Source organism: Sinocyclocheilus rhinocerous, unplaced genomic scaffold (genome assembly GCF_001515625.1).
Source record: "Sinocyclocheilus rhinocerous isolate Xijiao unplaced genomic scaffold, SAMN03320098_v1.1 scaffold1622, whole genome shotgun sequence".
NCBI classification, from domain to species: domain Eukaryota; kingdom Metazoa; phylum Chordata; class Actinopteri; order Cypriniformes; family Cyprinidae; genus Sinocyclocheilus; species Sinocyclocheilus rhinocerous.
In genome coordinates, this window is record NW_015654513.1 from 249,502 (window position 1) to 266,036 (window position 16,535).

At 39.2% G+C, this 16,535-nt stretch overlaps 1 protein-coding gene across 1 annotated transcript in view; it reads right to left on the bottom strand.

The window, feature by feature from the left end:
• The window catches only part of grik5 (glutamate receptor, ionotropic, kainate 5), an 85,493-nt gene that overhangs the window by 62,420 nt on the left and 6,538 nt on the right, over positions 1-16,535 (bottom strand). The window contains exons 3-4 of the mRNA XM_016524162.1: positions 16,020-16,110; positions 7,864-9,024 (exon numbers count right to left, since the gene is read on the bottom strand). The gene's annotated coding sequence lies outside the window, so the exon portion shown is untranslated. The remainder of the gene's footprint in view (positions 1-7,863; positions 9,025-16,019; positions 16,111-16,535) is intronic.

Sequence of the window (16,535 nt, forward strand, 5' to 3'; positions counted from 1 at the left end):
ATATATATATATATATATATATATACATATACATCTGGGACGGCATGAAGGGAGAATTTTAATTTTTGGCAGGAGTATCCCTTCAAGTGAGTGAATTTAGAAATTTAGGAAAACATTTCAGGATTTTTCTCCATATAGTGGACTACAATGGGAGCCAATGGTTTGAAGGTCCACAAATTGTTTCAATACAGCTTCAAATGGCTCTACAGCGAAACGATGGGCCGTGTTCTAAAAAAAATAAAAACTGATATACTTTTTAAGCACAAATGCTCGCCTTGCACTAGCTCTGCAATGCGCGTCTATGACTTCAAGCATTGCGTAATCACGTTGGAAAGGTCACACATGACATAGATGGAAGTACCGACCCAGTGTTTACAAGTGTGGAGAAGGAGGACCGTTCAAAAGTTGTTGTATTTTGAATGACACATATTTATAAGTCTTTGTATCAGCTTAATGTTTAAAATGGTCCATTCGTGTGCGTATCCTGGATGTTTAAATCTTAACCTAAAAGATTTGTTCTTCTAGGAAAAACGTGACCTTACCAACCAAAAGTATATGAAGCTGCGCTGAAACTGCAATTTGGACCTTGAAACCGTTGGTCCTCGCTGAAGTTCACTGTATAGAGAAAAATCCTGTAATGTTTTCCTCAAAAAACTTAATTTCTTTTCGAAAAAAAGACATGAACATGACATGGGGGTGAGTAAATTTTAATTCTGGAGTGAATTAATCCTTTAAGAACCAAATAAGTCTGATTTGTAAACGATTTATACAGATTGATCTTGTGAACTGGATCAATTGATCTTGTGAACTGGATCAAATGGTTCATTAAAAAGATCTGACTCAAAAGAATGATTTGTTTATTAACTGGCCATCACTGTTCTCTTATACACTCTCATGAGACAGATTTAGGACATAGGTCAAGACTTTCGGTGAATAACATTTTGAATTTTGATTGTAGGGCATCAGAAAGCTATAAAACAGCATACAATGTATATACTTGATACTCTCTTGGTGCTTTTTGACATTTTAGAGCTTGACAGTTCTCATTTAATGTTCTTACACTGAAAAAAAAAACTGCATTCTACTGAACAAAGAGAGTCATATGGGTTTAGAACAACATGAGGGTCAGAAAATGATTTTTCATTTTTGGGTAAACTTCTACTACTCCCTTAATAGAGGCAAACTGCGACCTGTGGACATAGTATCTAATGTAATATATTCCAGCAAACACGGGGACAGCAGCAGCAAACACATCTGAGCATGTGCCCATTTCTCCTGCTGTATTGCTTGAAAGCAAACACAGCTCATGTTTATTTATTAGACGCCAATGCAAGGCACTTCAAAGGACTGTCCAGTCAGAAGCTCCCTGAGACTACGCTCACAGAACCTGCAAATTACTCCTGCCCCTGCCAGGCCCCAAACCACCTGCCAAGACAGTTACATTAGCTTTTCATTGTTTACCGTAGAGCCTTAAAACAAGTGCAAGGTGAAAATCGTCACATGCACAGGCCATATCAAGATTAGATACAACTGAGATGGATGGCTAAAATAATAGGCTCCCTCAGTCTGACACCCCAAATTGTGAATGTGTCCAATTTCCAGTGAGGAAAAAGTACAGTGGAGGTTGTGCTGGAATGTTGAGTTTGTTCCATCTGTGAGGTCTCAGGCTTTGCTCTTGATGGTTAATCAATAAGACATATTGCTTTGGGTCAAAAACGGGAGCTAGTTGAGCAACCATAGACACTCTGTCCAACTAAGAAAGTCAGCTTGTGTAATTTAGCTATTAGATTCCACTGTTGAACTAGTGAGTTTCCTCATTGCCTACATAGGCATCTCCATCCGATGGCAGCATCTTAACTCAAAAGGGATTGCCTTTTCCACAAATGACACAAGCAATTATGACTTGCACATGCCATGCCGAATATATAGGGTCAAAAAAGATTCTCCACGACAATAAGGGGAAAAAAACCCCTCTAAAAATCTAATTTAAAGGGGTCATATGATGCGATTTCAAGTTTTCCTTTCTCTTTGGAGTGTTACAAGCTGATTGTGCATAGATAAGATCCCTGAAGTTGCAAAGACTAAAGTCTCAAAACCAAAGAGATATTCTTTATCAAAGTTAAGACTCTGCCACGCCCCCCTAAAACGGCTCGTTCTAACACGCCCCCACATATCTACCCCACTATGTGGAAATATTTGGCAAGTTCACAGAATTAAGCTCTTTCTTTCTATATTTAATTTGGTTTCAAAGTTTAAATTCTATGACTCTAAAAATGTCATGTGGTGTAACCAAGTAAAAAATAACATTAACCTTACATGTGAGTGTACCTTAAAGGACATCTATTATTCAATTCAATTCAAGTCAAGTTTATTTGCATAGCGCTTTTCACGATACAAATCGTTGCAAAGCAACTTTACAGCAAATTAAGTTTCTACAATATTTAGTGGTAGCTTATCAGTGGTGACTGTCAGTTAATGTACATATGGCAGAAATGTACGGAAAAATCAATTAAAGACGTAATCAAACAAACGATGAACACTATTAACAGCAATTATTATATGATGCAATCAAACATATAGCAAAATGTGGTAGTTCTGTAAGTTGTTTCAGGGTTGGCATCATCTGAGGTCCTCTGAGGGGTTGGCATCGCGCCAGGTTCCGAAACAACGAGCCAGGTGTGAAAGCACCCTAAGTCTCAGGTCCCCCCAGAATGTGTCTGTAAAGTTTCAGCTCAAAATACACAACAAATAATTTATTATATAATTTTGAAAAATACTATTTTGAGTAGAAGCAGAAATCCACTGTTTTCATGCATGTCTCTTTAAATGCAAATGAGCTGCTGCTCCCCGCCCCCTTTTTCAGGACTGTGCCTTTACAGCTTGTACCTCAGATACTCTGCCAAAAACATGTTTGGTTTTGATAATCATGTCTATCACACTAAAATCATCCGAAGCACACGCATAGAAAGCAGCTGTCACAAGTTCTCGGTCATGTCTTATTACGCTTAAACTGTCAAATACACCCAAGTTTATGTTAAAAACACACGAGTTACAAAAACACAGTCAGTTTTGTCTGTGAAGGTAATAAGCATGATTATTGTTATATAAGCATGTTATTAATAATAATAATAATAAGCTGGGAAAGAAATCGCATGTTTATATTAGATCTGTGTATTAAGTGACAGCAGCATAATATAATACAGTACCTAATGCTGTCTACACTGTTAATATGACCCAAACAATAAAATAAAAACAGAAAATCACTCACTGCTCTGGACTGAATAACTTCTGTAGCTCTAATAAGAAGACATTTCTTATTTGAATGCTGCTTTTAAATGCTGTAGCATGAAGATAAACATGGCGGATTGTGTGCGGCTCACACAGGGTGGGGTCTCTGCTAATATGGCAGTGTCCGTCAACAGCCGTGGGCGGGGCTTGTAAAATGTGACGTTACATTTTACAGATTCTGAGAACTGCTTGTTCTGAGACACTGCTGATGATTTATGGGGATTAAAAGAAAAGGAGCGGGTGGATTTTTATCATTAAAGGATGGTTGTGTACACATACTGCCAACACACATTTATGTTCAATCAACATGTAAAAGTGAATTTTGCATTATAGGTGCCCTTTAAAGATTCAATTTGTCTAATTCCTCAAAGCTTTACTGTATGATCCACTACCCCATGATTAATTTGCTTTTCAAGCCATTTCCTACACCTTCTACAGCCTTCCTCTGAGTGGCTTGTCTTTTGTAGGGTGAGATGGTTGAGGCCTAACTGCGGAGATGTAAGAACCCGAGTTTACCCGCACTCTGTGCGCTTATGAAAGAGGGCTGCCATTGATTTTGCAGTGTGAAGGACTAATACAGATGGATCTTTTTCAGAGCAGGACTGAAATGAGGGCCTACAGGTAAGAGCCGCAGACAGGCACAGCCACTTGTCCTTAAAGGAAGATTGATTTTAATTGTGACACCACCTGATTGGCCCAGTTCTAAATTAATGAAACAGGAAAAAAGAGATGGAAATGAAAAGCAGAGGGTGACCAATGTATTTTCTCTAAAGCAAAAGCACTTCAAAAGCATTACCATGACTCGGAATGTTTTTTTTTTCTCTATTCAACACGTTTTTCTTGAGGGGGTAAAAGGTTATCATTACAAAAAGGTCTGAAATACCATCTGCAATCATTTTCTTTTTCCTTTCTAAAAATTAATTCCAGAAAAGGTTGCAGTCCAATTTTTGCTCTCGTCTTAATTAAAAAAAAATAAAAAATCAACAATTTATTTTAAATTCTTACCAAAGATAGTACATGGAACCAAGCATACTTCTTTTTTCTTTTATTTAAAGTGCACCCTTGACTTCTGACTGTGGCACACTCAGACTTAAATATTAGAAGCTAAATGGCTAAATGATCCTGAGTGTTGGAGGAAATGGCTTGTAATGGAAGCTTTCGCGCACATGGCTCAGCAGAGCTTGAGGTTTTATTGCACTTTCTGAATCAGATCAAACCACTTTCAGAAACTGATCACTTGTTGGGACTCAAATGTCTACCAATGCTTGAAAAAAAAAAAAAAACTGTGAATAAAAATACAGTGAGTGCCGGTAGATATACACACAAACACACACATAGAGATTCTCGGACATTTCACTTATGAATCATAGACCTCCAGAGACAATCGAAAATGTAATTTAAACAGTTTTACAGACATACTGGAATATAATACAAACATTATTTTTGATTTTGAGTCTATTGTTGGTTTGAAACAATGTAATTTAGACACTTTTTATTTTGTGCATCATGCATCTTCATTTTTCCTTTTTTATATTTCAAGTGTTATTCTTGGTATTCTCATCAATCAAACCAAGAATTTGTTTTATGCTTTACTCAGCACAGTGCTTCTCGGCACAGCACAACAATGCACTAGAAACTAGTAAATATGCCATTTGCAAGCCACACCGTTCATCACATTTTGCATACTCACGTGCAGCACGGCAGATTATCAAGTCAGGAACACACTGGGCTGGCTATAAGAAGGACATTAAAATGTATTCCCCAGTGTCCTTAAAAATCACTGAGCCAGGAGTTTTTTAAATCTCTTTCACACATGGACCCAAACACTTACGCACAATTACACCTGACAAGCTCTTATTTCAGATCAATACAATCGATCCTGCCTGTCATATTTGTGATGTCGACATTTCGGTGAGGTCATTTCATTCTTGCCATTCAGCAACTGTCGATTCGGGGGGCTCGTGAACTGTGCGCATTTCCGAACAATACATAACTCGAACGAACCTTCAAGGGCTTGAAGAACAAACCACACTAAGCTCCATTCAGTGAAGATCCAGTGACTCTCTCTTCGCTGCTGCCAGAAACAGCTCTGCTAGAGATCTCTCTGACATTACAATAAAGCTGTTTTTTTCATCCCCGCTGTTGAACCCTTCTCATGTCCTCCTGTGCGACAATCACAGTTTTATTTCCTCGCTTGGCCTTTCCAATTTCAGTGAATATTACTTTGCAGGAGGTTCTCCAAACAGGTAGAAATCAATCTGGTTTATATTGAGGGATATTCTCGCAGAATCTTTTTTGGCACTATTACATAGACGCATATCAGTCCAGGCAGGGCCTCATATTTGAGACACTGTGAAATCCTACTAGCTTTGTTGTTTATTCCAAGTAGGCTACGATATCATTCCCATTCATCTTTTCTGTCGGCACAGAAGCTAATAGACCAGCATGATCTTCCTGTAGTATCTTATAATGGTATGAATGTGAGAAGTAATGCGACTTAACTAATAACAATTGGCAGTTTATTACAGGATATTAATGAGGATATTAATCTGCAAAGGTTTATTGCTGAACATTTTATTTTAGTCCAGAGCAAACTCTCGTAATGCTTTTGGACACCAGTGCCTCTCCCAATATTTGTAGCCCAGACAGAAGTAACAATAGTCCACTGCCATGGCAACAGTACAGTCTGATGTCAAAGTGGCAGCTGGCGTGTGCATTCAGACTCTGGATAGTTGACAGTAATGTCAATTAAGCATCAAAAACTCCAAAGGCCAGAAAACATGCACATATGTGCACCAGCAACCGAAGATGGACATCAGTTGGATAGAGTTTGTCTAAAAGCTGTTGTTGTTCACACAATAAACAGGAGTAAGACAGCAGGACAAAAGGACATGCTATTCTATTAAAGGAGAGACACATCCATTATGTCAAAAAGGATTTGCTAAACCTGTGGAGAGCGGTCACACGCTGAGGAGATTACGTAACGCCTCTAGTTTTCAGTTTCAAATATGATGTTAAAGGGATGGTTCACCCAGAAAATTAAAGTTCTGTCATTATTTACTCACCCATCATGTGAAGCCAAACCTATATGATGTTATTTTTGCGGAACACAAAAAGAAGAACTTTCAAATAATATCTTGATCACTATATGTGCTTGTCACGCTTTTTTTCCCCACACAGTTACAGTGAATGTGGACTGAAGCTTTCAGGGAATCAAAAATAATGCATAAGCACCATAAAAGCATCACAAAATTTATCTGAGCCTTAGACTGCAGTGTTCCTCCATATTGCGCAGTACAACTACAGATGAGTTCTGCCAAGGTCCTTCCTCACTTCCATTTGCCTCTTTCCTTTCACTACCTGTCTCTAGTCAATTTTCCAGTCCAATAATAACAAAAAATGCCCCCAATACACTACCATTCAAAAGTTGTTGTTTTTTAAAAAAGAAATTAATGGTTTTATTTAGCAAGAACATATTAAATTGAATAGAAGTGACAGTAAAGACTTGCATTGTTATGACAAAATCTATTTCAATTAGATGCTATTCTTTTGAACTTTCTATTCATCAAAAAATCATTAAAAAATGTATCACAGATTCCAACTGCTTTCAACACTGATCATTAGAAGAAACCAAATCAGCATATTAGAATGATTTCTGAAGGATCATGTGACTGAAGACTGGAGCAATGATGTTGAAAATGCAGCTTTGCCATCACAGGAATAGATTACATTTTAAAATATATGAAAATAGAAAAGAGTTATTAAATTGTAATAATATTTCACAATATTACTTTATTTTCTGATCAAATAAATGCAGCCTTGGTGAGCTGTAGAAACTTACCTCAATTTTTTTAAACAATAGTGAATATTTCAAATCTCATACATATTCTGGGCACTGCAATCATTGACGACACATCTAGCATCAAACTTAGATGTTAGCAAATAACACTTCTTTTGGGTTGATCTATTAGCAACAAAGGAGTTTGGAATAGCATGAGGGCGAGCAAATTTTTGGTGTGAACTGTTCCAGTAATTCAGATTCTGCTACACTTTTCTCACATTCCAATCTGGATCCCAAATGCGAACGAGAAGCTCAAATAGGTCTATTACATGCCTGCCTACAAAAACCCATAAATGCACTCCATTTACTCAGAAGAGGATATTCAGGCCCGCAGAGCACCGTGGGAAGTGCGTACGGTGGGAGTGTGTGGTGATGTTATTCATAGTTCACTGGGCTGTTTAAGGGCACATCTCTACTCGCTTTTAGGTGATGGAGGGAGTCGGATCATCCCAGTCCTCACACTATGAAGGTTACACAAGCGAAAACAAAACAAATGAGTGGAACTTCATCTAATGGGCAGTGACAGAGTAAGGTGGGCGTCACAGCGATAAAAAGCTCATTGTCTGCGAAGCAAAAACACATGTACCATCACTTCAAGCGTACCAGGTTACATGACCGGCAAAACAAACAACAAGCTTAAAGCCTTTTAAGCCTAAACAACTGTTACAGATTCCTTCCATATGCTCACTCATGCACACACACACACACACACAGAAGGGAATAAAAATACTCACAGAATGAAGCGGACTTTGTCAGGAACAGGATGCCATGGATTTCTGTGGCAACAAGTGAACGCAGTCCTCCGGGGAATCGCAACACGTCTTCTAGGATGACAGGTTGAAAGTCACAGAAATGGAGTGGTGTGGAGAGTCTCAAAGGAGAAGGTATTCCAGCTAGAAATGATCCATCTGAGAGCCCTTCACAAGCTGTGATTCTTATAATAATCCACTTTGATGGGACAAAGTAGTTTTTTTTTTTTTTTACAAAGCTCAAGCACTCAGAGGAAAAAGAACCCCACCAATGGGCACCAAAAATATGGTGAGAGAAAACTGAAGTGTCACTGTCATTTATTTATTTATTTTTTTGCTTCATTCGTCCCTCTCTCTCTCGAGCGCGCTGTTAATGTTGACCCTCCCGGCTCCAACACAAAAATAGGAGGGAACGGCAATAATGGCCAATTCTCAGAATTCTGCACTCCAAGAGACAATCACATGCACATTCACACACTAACGCACTCTCCTGCGCACACATAGAGGCTTCGGTTATACATTGGCGTCTAGCTGCTTCTTCCTGTCAGCCCTCGGCACAAACCCTCATCCATTGCTGCACAGGCCTTGCAAACCCGCACAAAAACACTCAAACCCAGTCAGCACTTTCACCCTGCTTTCCTCTGCCACCTCACTCTACCTTACACGTTATTGCTTTTAGTTTCACAGAGAATCGTTCCTTAGGCCCTCCTGCCACATTTGATGAAGGGGAGCATTGACTTGAGCAAAGAAACTAGAATAGATTAAAAACATATAGTGGAAGATTTGAAGTCTCAGAGCAAAAATCCTCCAGAATAAGTTGAGCTCAAGTGTCTGGGAGGATGAACTGATTAAGGAGCCCAGCGCTCGGGTGGAGACGTGGAGAGAGCGGCTCACGCTCTGTTCTCCAGCACCCTCATCAATCCAGCTATCCCTCCAATTCCCACGGCTCCTCCCTTCAGGAGTTCAGGAATGAGTTTTGGCACAGACACTCCCTCTATCCTCGGAATGGCACCTCTGGGATGGAGGCGGATCGAGTTATGGCTGCTCCGAGGTCCGTGGAAGCAAACAGAACTGCAGGGGCGTCACATCTGTCGCTGCACTGAGAATTTCCTCATCTGAGTCTCGTGGCCTTGCGTTGCTTAAAACCTGAGGAAAAACAGTGAGAAATATTCATGATCAATTATTCATTATGCTGTAGTACAGACGGCAACCTTCAATACTGGTACGACTGTTCTACTACGAGGGAGTTTTGAAATACCATAACGATTTTTCTGATCTCATAGTACTTTCCGGCTCACATTATATATTCACAATAGTAATTCAGTTACACCATGCATTTCTATTACAGTGTATAACAGAGAGAGTACTGTGTCAATGTAATTAATGTAATGTTATTGAATGGATGTGCTCAAACGTGACAAGACCATTACATTGCAATCAATATCCAATCAAAATACAGCCTCATTATCATACAATAAAACCACTGAAGTACTGTATCATGACTGAACTGACATTAGCTGCTCTAATAATGTCTAACTATGTCAGAGACAAATAGTCATGTGTAACACTATTTACTTCCTTAATGGATGTTCCTGCTTCATTGTCGCACGTTATTACAAATAAAAAAGGTCTTTAATAAGTAATAACTTATAAATCTTTAAACAAAAAGAAACGGCTTTCTTTTGCTGTTGATGTGACTTAGGCCACACAGGCTATTGGATATACAGTGCCTTGCGAAAGTATTCATTTTCATCATTTCATCATTTTTCATCAAATCAAAATTCATCATTTTTTTCACGTTTTGTTATGTTGCTGCCTTATGTTAAACTGCTTAAATGTACTTTTTTCCCACATCAATCTACACTCCATACACCATATTGACAAAGCAAAAACAGAATTGTCACAACTTCGTAAATTAATTAAAAATAAAAAAAACTGAAATAAGTACATTGCATAAGTATTCATACCCTTAACTAAATATTTAGCTGAAGCACCTTAACAGCCTCAAGTCTTTTTTTGTTTGATGCGACAAGTTTTGCTCATCAGCATTTGGCAATTCTCTGCCATTCTTCACCTCACCTCTTCACCTCTCAATCTCTGTCAGGTTGGATGGAGGCAGATGCACATTTTCAGGTTTCTCCAGAAATATTTGATTGGGTTCAAGCTCAGGCTCTGTCTGGGCCACTCAAGGACATTCACAGATTTGTCTATAAGCCACTCTTGCTGTATGCATAGGTCCATTGTCCTGTTGGAAGGTAAACCTTCTGCCCAGTCTGAGCTTCTGAATGCTCTGGACTCAGTTTTTATTAAGGCTATCTCAATATGTTGGTGCATTGAGCTTTTCTTCTATTCTGACGAGTTCCTCAGTACCTGCCGCTGAAAAACAGCCCCTCAGCATGAGGCTGCTACCAGCACACTCGGAGCTCAACTAGATGACCATCAGGTTCTTGGTCACCACACCAATCAAAGCCCTTCTCCATCAGTTGCTCAGTTTGGTCAGGAGGCCAGCTCTAGGAAGAGTCCTGGTTGTTTCAAACATCTTCCATTAAGGGTAACAGAGAGACTACATGCTTCTGTGACCCTTCAATGAAGCAGATTTTTTTTCAATTGAATTTGCCACAGGTTAACTTCACTCGAAGTGTAGTGACATCTACAAGCAATATGAATGCTCCTGAGCTAAATTTCAACTGTCCCAGATAAGGGTATGAATACTTACGCAATGGAATCATTTAAGTTTTTTTATTTTTAATAAATTTGCGAAGATGTTAAAAACCTGTTTTTTGCTTTGCCATTATGGTGTATGGAGTATAGATTGATGTGGGAAAGTAATTTAACGCAGTTTAGCATAAGGCAGCAATATAAGAAAACGTGAAAAAAAATGAAGGGGTATGAATACTTTCGCAAGGCACTGTATTAATCAACAGCCAAACAGGCATTTTTTTTAGCAAGTTAGCATTTTTAGCACTTTTCATGATACAATCAATTGCTGTTGGATAAACTGAATTCTCTCCCTATTCTTTTTCTCATTGAATATCATGTTTCACTCAAAAATACGTCATGTTAGAAATTAAAAATGGTTTGTGAATGGACTTTCACTTACTTCATTAAATTTGTTATATACAATGGAAAGTATTGGCATATTTAAATTAGACTGAATATTTAACAGACAAACACACAATAGACAAGGGATTTGAAGCAGATTCATTTGGACCTGGTCAAGAGTTCCCAGACTGACTAATTGTAGATGGTCATGTCAAATAACAGCCTCATCAGAGCGTAAAACTCTCTGGTGAGACGGACTGTTCTAAAAATAAGAAAGGAAAAGGTAATTAAAGGTGGATCCTAGGCGTGGAGCTGTTCTATCCAGATTCTTATTTCCATACAATTCTCCATGTCATGCTTTGATTAGGAGGGTGCCTCTCTCATCAGCAGGGCTGATATGAAGGGGAGGAGGAGGAGAGGGGTGAAGGGACACACAAAAAAAAAAAAAGAGCGATGAGAGACGGGAGAGGAAGCGACATGGATGGTGGCAGAGTGAGAATGAGACGTTAAAAAAGGACTGCATTAAAGAGATATGCTCGGTTAGAGAAAAAAAGAGGACAGGAGAGGTCGCAGAGAGGTGTAGAGACAAAGAGGGTGAGACAGACAGAGACAGAGAGACAGCGAGAGAAGAGTAGAGACAGAATGAGAGAATAACTATTGGGGAGATCATTTATGCGGCTCTAGAAGCTAAATTCATATTTGAATAGCACAGCCTCAGAAACCAATTACAGCTTTAATCCTTAACGTGCAGGAACATGAAGAAAAAATGCTATTTGACTAAACATTAAAATGATGTCATTAAAATACTTTTTTCTTCACAATATAGATTTTATTTAACAGTATGTATCTCCCATGAAAATACCGTAAAAATATTAACATTTACCTCCAAGTCAGCAGTGTTCTCAAAGCATGCTGCCTTGTTACTTTTAGATAAAGATGATATGTTAAACCAAGTAACTTTACTTGAGTATTTGCAATTCTCATTTTATAGTTCTAAAATAAACTAGCAAATTTCAAGGGTAAAAGGGCCCATTGTCTAGTGCCAATAGTGTATTGATGTATAGAGCACAGCTCACACAGAAGTCACTTTCAAAGCAAGCAGCTTTCTGTTGGTCAATGTGACGAATCCATGAGTTTCATGTGGATTCCTACTGATTTGACTGGATTTCTCCCATCAAAAAATTCACTGAACAACTGTAAATGTGACCGAACCTTTATGGGTGGGTTATTTTGACTTGGCCAGGAAGCAACCACACAACAATATTAAAACACCTATTAAAAAGATCTTGGAAACCAAAAAGCAACCACCTAGCTAGGTTGTGGTGGTGAGTCTGACATGGGAAATTAATTCATTTTTAATTGATGATTTAGCAAATTAATCATGCAAATAAAGTACTTTATAACTGACAACTGAAACTGGAAAATTCATGAAAGAGTGACAGAAAAGTGAAGAGACAGACAGAGTGAAGGGAAATGAGAGAGGATCACTATGAGGGGTTACAGTCCTGACATTGATGTCACTCTTGCTTATCACACATGTCGCTCTCAGGAGCATCTTACTCAAGTCTTCCTCTTTTCTTCTCTATTTCCATCCCTTCCTCCCATTTGTTTGGACCAGCCATCCCTTCAGCCCTCCTGCTCTCTCACTCCTTCTACCAACACAGACAAGTCATTCTTCATGCTCACACAACTATATACACAGGGCTGAAGGCCTGCTGACTCACAAACCTTGTAAAATGGTTAATAAGGCTAGAAGGGGGTGAGACGCAGGAGAAGATGGACATTAAAATATGACCAGGCCTGAACTGTGACCTTTTAAAGCCCTCTAATGCACTACTGATCAATACACAGCCATCTACACACAAATAATCCCATGGGAGCATTTAGCACGTTAGCACACTGTCACTTGTGTGAGAGTGAGCAGGTGAGATCTGGTGGTGTGTGTGTGTATCAGGTGGGAAGATACAGAGACAAAAGGTCAGATATCTGGATTGATGTAAAGTGAGAAATCCACATCTGAGGCACTAGACAAGAGCTGCCATGTTCTCTTCACACACACACACACAAGTGCAAAAAATGTGAAAAAGACTGAAGCTACATGTGAGAGAGTGAGCTGGATCTGGCTGTTAACAGTGAGCAACAGTGTCCACCACACAGATATAACAGAGAGACACACACACACACACACACACACAAACAGCAGCCGTGCCAATGTGTGCAACAGGAAAGATTTCTGCCTTCACCCTGAATATAAACCATGGAAACTCACTGCACAAATCATTTTCTTCTTAATTAGTATTTTGTTTTGTTTTAAGCATCTAAACAGCCTTAAAAGAAGATAAATTTACTTAAGAAACAAAAATATTTTTTGGATCACATTTATTTTTTTTACCCTATGGATTCTGTGTTGTATGCATAAATCTCCATAAACTGTGATGGATTTACATTTGAAAATAAATAAATAAATAAATATTGGGGAGGGGGTCTTGTTTTAAGAACAAATGTAACAATTTCGTGACGTTTATGCTTAAAACAAGAAAAAAAGTGCTGAAAATTGTTAACTTTAAAGGGGTCATATGATGCTTTTTTAAAGATCATTATTTTGTGTATTTGGTGTAACAGAATATGTTGACATGCTTTAATGTTCAAAAAACACATTATTTTTCAAATACTGTACAATATTGTAAGTCCTCTATGCCCCGCCTCTCTCAAACGCTTCGTTTTCTACAAAGCCCCCTCCTTCTTACCATAATCGTGAGCTTCATCTTTCAAAATAAATGTAAAGACAGAGCCCGAAAGGGGAACAGAGTCTCGTGACAGACACAGTGATGAAGCTGGTATGTGTTTGCAGTACACAAGCCACGGTTAAGACAGCTGACTCCACTGTGATGTGTCTCGCTCTCTCTCTCTCTCTCTGTCTCTCTCTCGCTCTCTCGCGCGCATGCACGCACACACACACACACACACACACACACCGCTCTCTCTCTCGCATTTGAACAGTCAATAGCAAATACTTAAACTAATAACAAAACAGTAGCCGATTCAGAAGCGCCAGATTGTCATAGCAAAGTCAGAACTACCTCCTCTGCTAGGTTCACGAAACGGTCGTCCATAAAATGCATTGCTGTTCTGTTGAAATTAATCTAAAAGATTCCTAAATGCATCTACTTTCGGAAGGCCAAATAAAGTGCTTCTGCTTTCGCCTAGAAACACACAGCGTCTCCCTGACATGCTGCTTCAACACTAACTGCGGTTACTGAAACCACGCCTTCTTTCTTTGCATGCACATTTGGGCGCATTATGCAAATATTCCCACATAGTGACCTAGATATGTGGGGGCGTGTTAGAACGAGCCGTTTTAGGGGGGCGTGGCAGAGTCTTAACTTTGATAAAGAATATCTCTTTGGTTTTGAGACTTTAGTCTTTGCAACTTCAGGGATCTTATCTATGCACAATCAGCTTGTAACACTCCAAAGAGAAAGGAAAACTTGAAATCACATCATATGACCCCTTAAATGTTCAAAAAACACATTATTTTTCAAATACTGTACATTATTGTAGGTCCTATATGCCCCGCCTCTCTCAAACGCTTCCTTTTCTACAAAGTCCCTCCTTCCGACAAGCGCAGTCTGCTCTGATTGGCCAGCTGACCCAGTGCATTGTGATTGGCCGAACACCACAAGCACGCGTCAGAAATGTAACGCCCCTTACCATAAACGCGAGCTTCACTCTCTCGCTCCCTCTCGCTCTCTCTCTCGCTCGCTCGCGCGCGCACATACACACGATGCGCAAAACTCCGCATTTTAACAGTCAATAGCAAATACTTAAACTAATAACAAAACAGTAGTTGATTCAGAAGTGCCAGATTGTCATAGCAAAGTCAGAATTACCTCCTCTCCTAGGTTCACGAAACGGTCGTCCATAAAATGCATTGCTGTTCTGTTGTAAGTAATCTTAATGCATCTACTTTCGGAAGGCCAAATAAAGTGGTTTTGCTTTCGCCTAGAAACACACAGCGTCTCCTTGACATGGCTGCTTCAACACTAACTGCGGTTAGTGAAACCACGCTTTCTTTCTTTGCGTGCACATTTGGGCGGCATTATGGTAATATTTCCACATAGTGAGGTAGATATGTGGGGCGTGTTAGAACGAGCCGTTTTAGGGGGGCGTGGCAGAGTCTTAACTTTGATAAAGAATATCTCTTTGGTTTTGAGACTTTAGTCTTTGCAACTTCAGGGATCTTATCTATGCACAATCAGCTTGTAACACTCCAAAGAGAAAGGAAAACTTGAAATCGCATCATATGACCCCTTTAACAGATTACTTTTAGATAGTAATAATAGATAATAATTAATAGATACTCTGAAAACAAGCCACTATTATCTTGCAAAAAATACTTTTTACATTTTTTTAAATAAAATTAATATTGTTTTAAGAATGTTTAGATATTTACTTAAGTATAAAACAAGAACACACATTAAGAACATATTACACTTATGATTTAGTTTAAAATATTTTTCTTTCTGGCATTTATTTGATGTTGTTTTAAGTATAAATCTACAACATTTATTGAAATTTATGTTTAAAACAAGAAAAACCAAATGCCAGTGGGGTAAAGAAACCTACTTCAAGAAATGTTCGCTGAAAACTGATTTTGTATTATTTAAGAACACAACTCAAATATTTAAACACATCTTGGTTTGGATCTCTTTCCTAGAAACCCAGGCAACATGCTGATTAAGAAAATTATTACTCCCAGTGTACAAATGAAGACAGAATCAGTGTAGTAGAGGAGCGGAGAGGGGCAACCAATATGAATTTCTTTAAAATGTGCAAGTAGAAGAAGACAGCCAGCTCTCTCTGACTCAGACTAGAGGATGGAGGAAGAATAAAAAATAGGGAGATCAGGAAACAGGGGAAGAGGGGAGAAAATCTGAACAGTGCACTGAGATTTAACGAAACAGCAAATGAGAAATTCATCAAGAGTGATGCCAGAGGACATCTATGACAGGGAGATGAAGCAAAAAGAGAGGACTTCAGAGAGATCTAGAGAAAAACCAGAGGGCTAGAGAGAGCGTGAGAGGCTGTTGAAAACTCACCCCTGTGTGAGAGTGGTCCTCCTCAGGTTAACACAATCCCTGCTCTGTGGAGCCATTCTGGGCAGAGCCTGTTTGGAGCACTGCACACCGTCTACAGAATACCAATCACACGGCAACACACACACACACACACAGTCAGTCAGCGAGCGGCATGACATACTCTTTCACTCAGTGTTTCAAAAGCAAGCCACCACAACACCGTAGTTGTGCTTTATGAGCTGTGAATGAAACGGTCATAATGCAATAAGCTGTGACACAAACACACACAGATATACACACGGTGAGACGCAGTTCCAATGACGACCCCAGTGATAGGAGACAACAGGCCGATCTGCTCAGGAACTGAAGATGAGAGGATCGTGTGAACACACACACTTCTCACACACACTCTTCAGCGTAGAGCATCAAGAGGCTCTGTAATGTTTCTCTTCCACCCTCTGTCCTTTTTCTCCTTTGCTTTCCTTTCTTTTTCAAGTCCCTGACAATGTTCATAGCTGTAATTCCAAAGCACAGCAG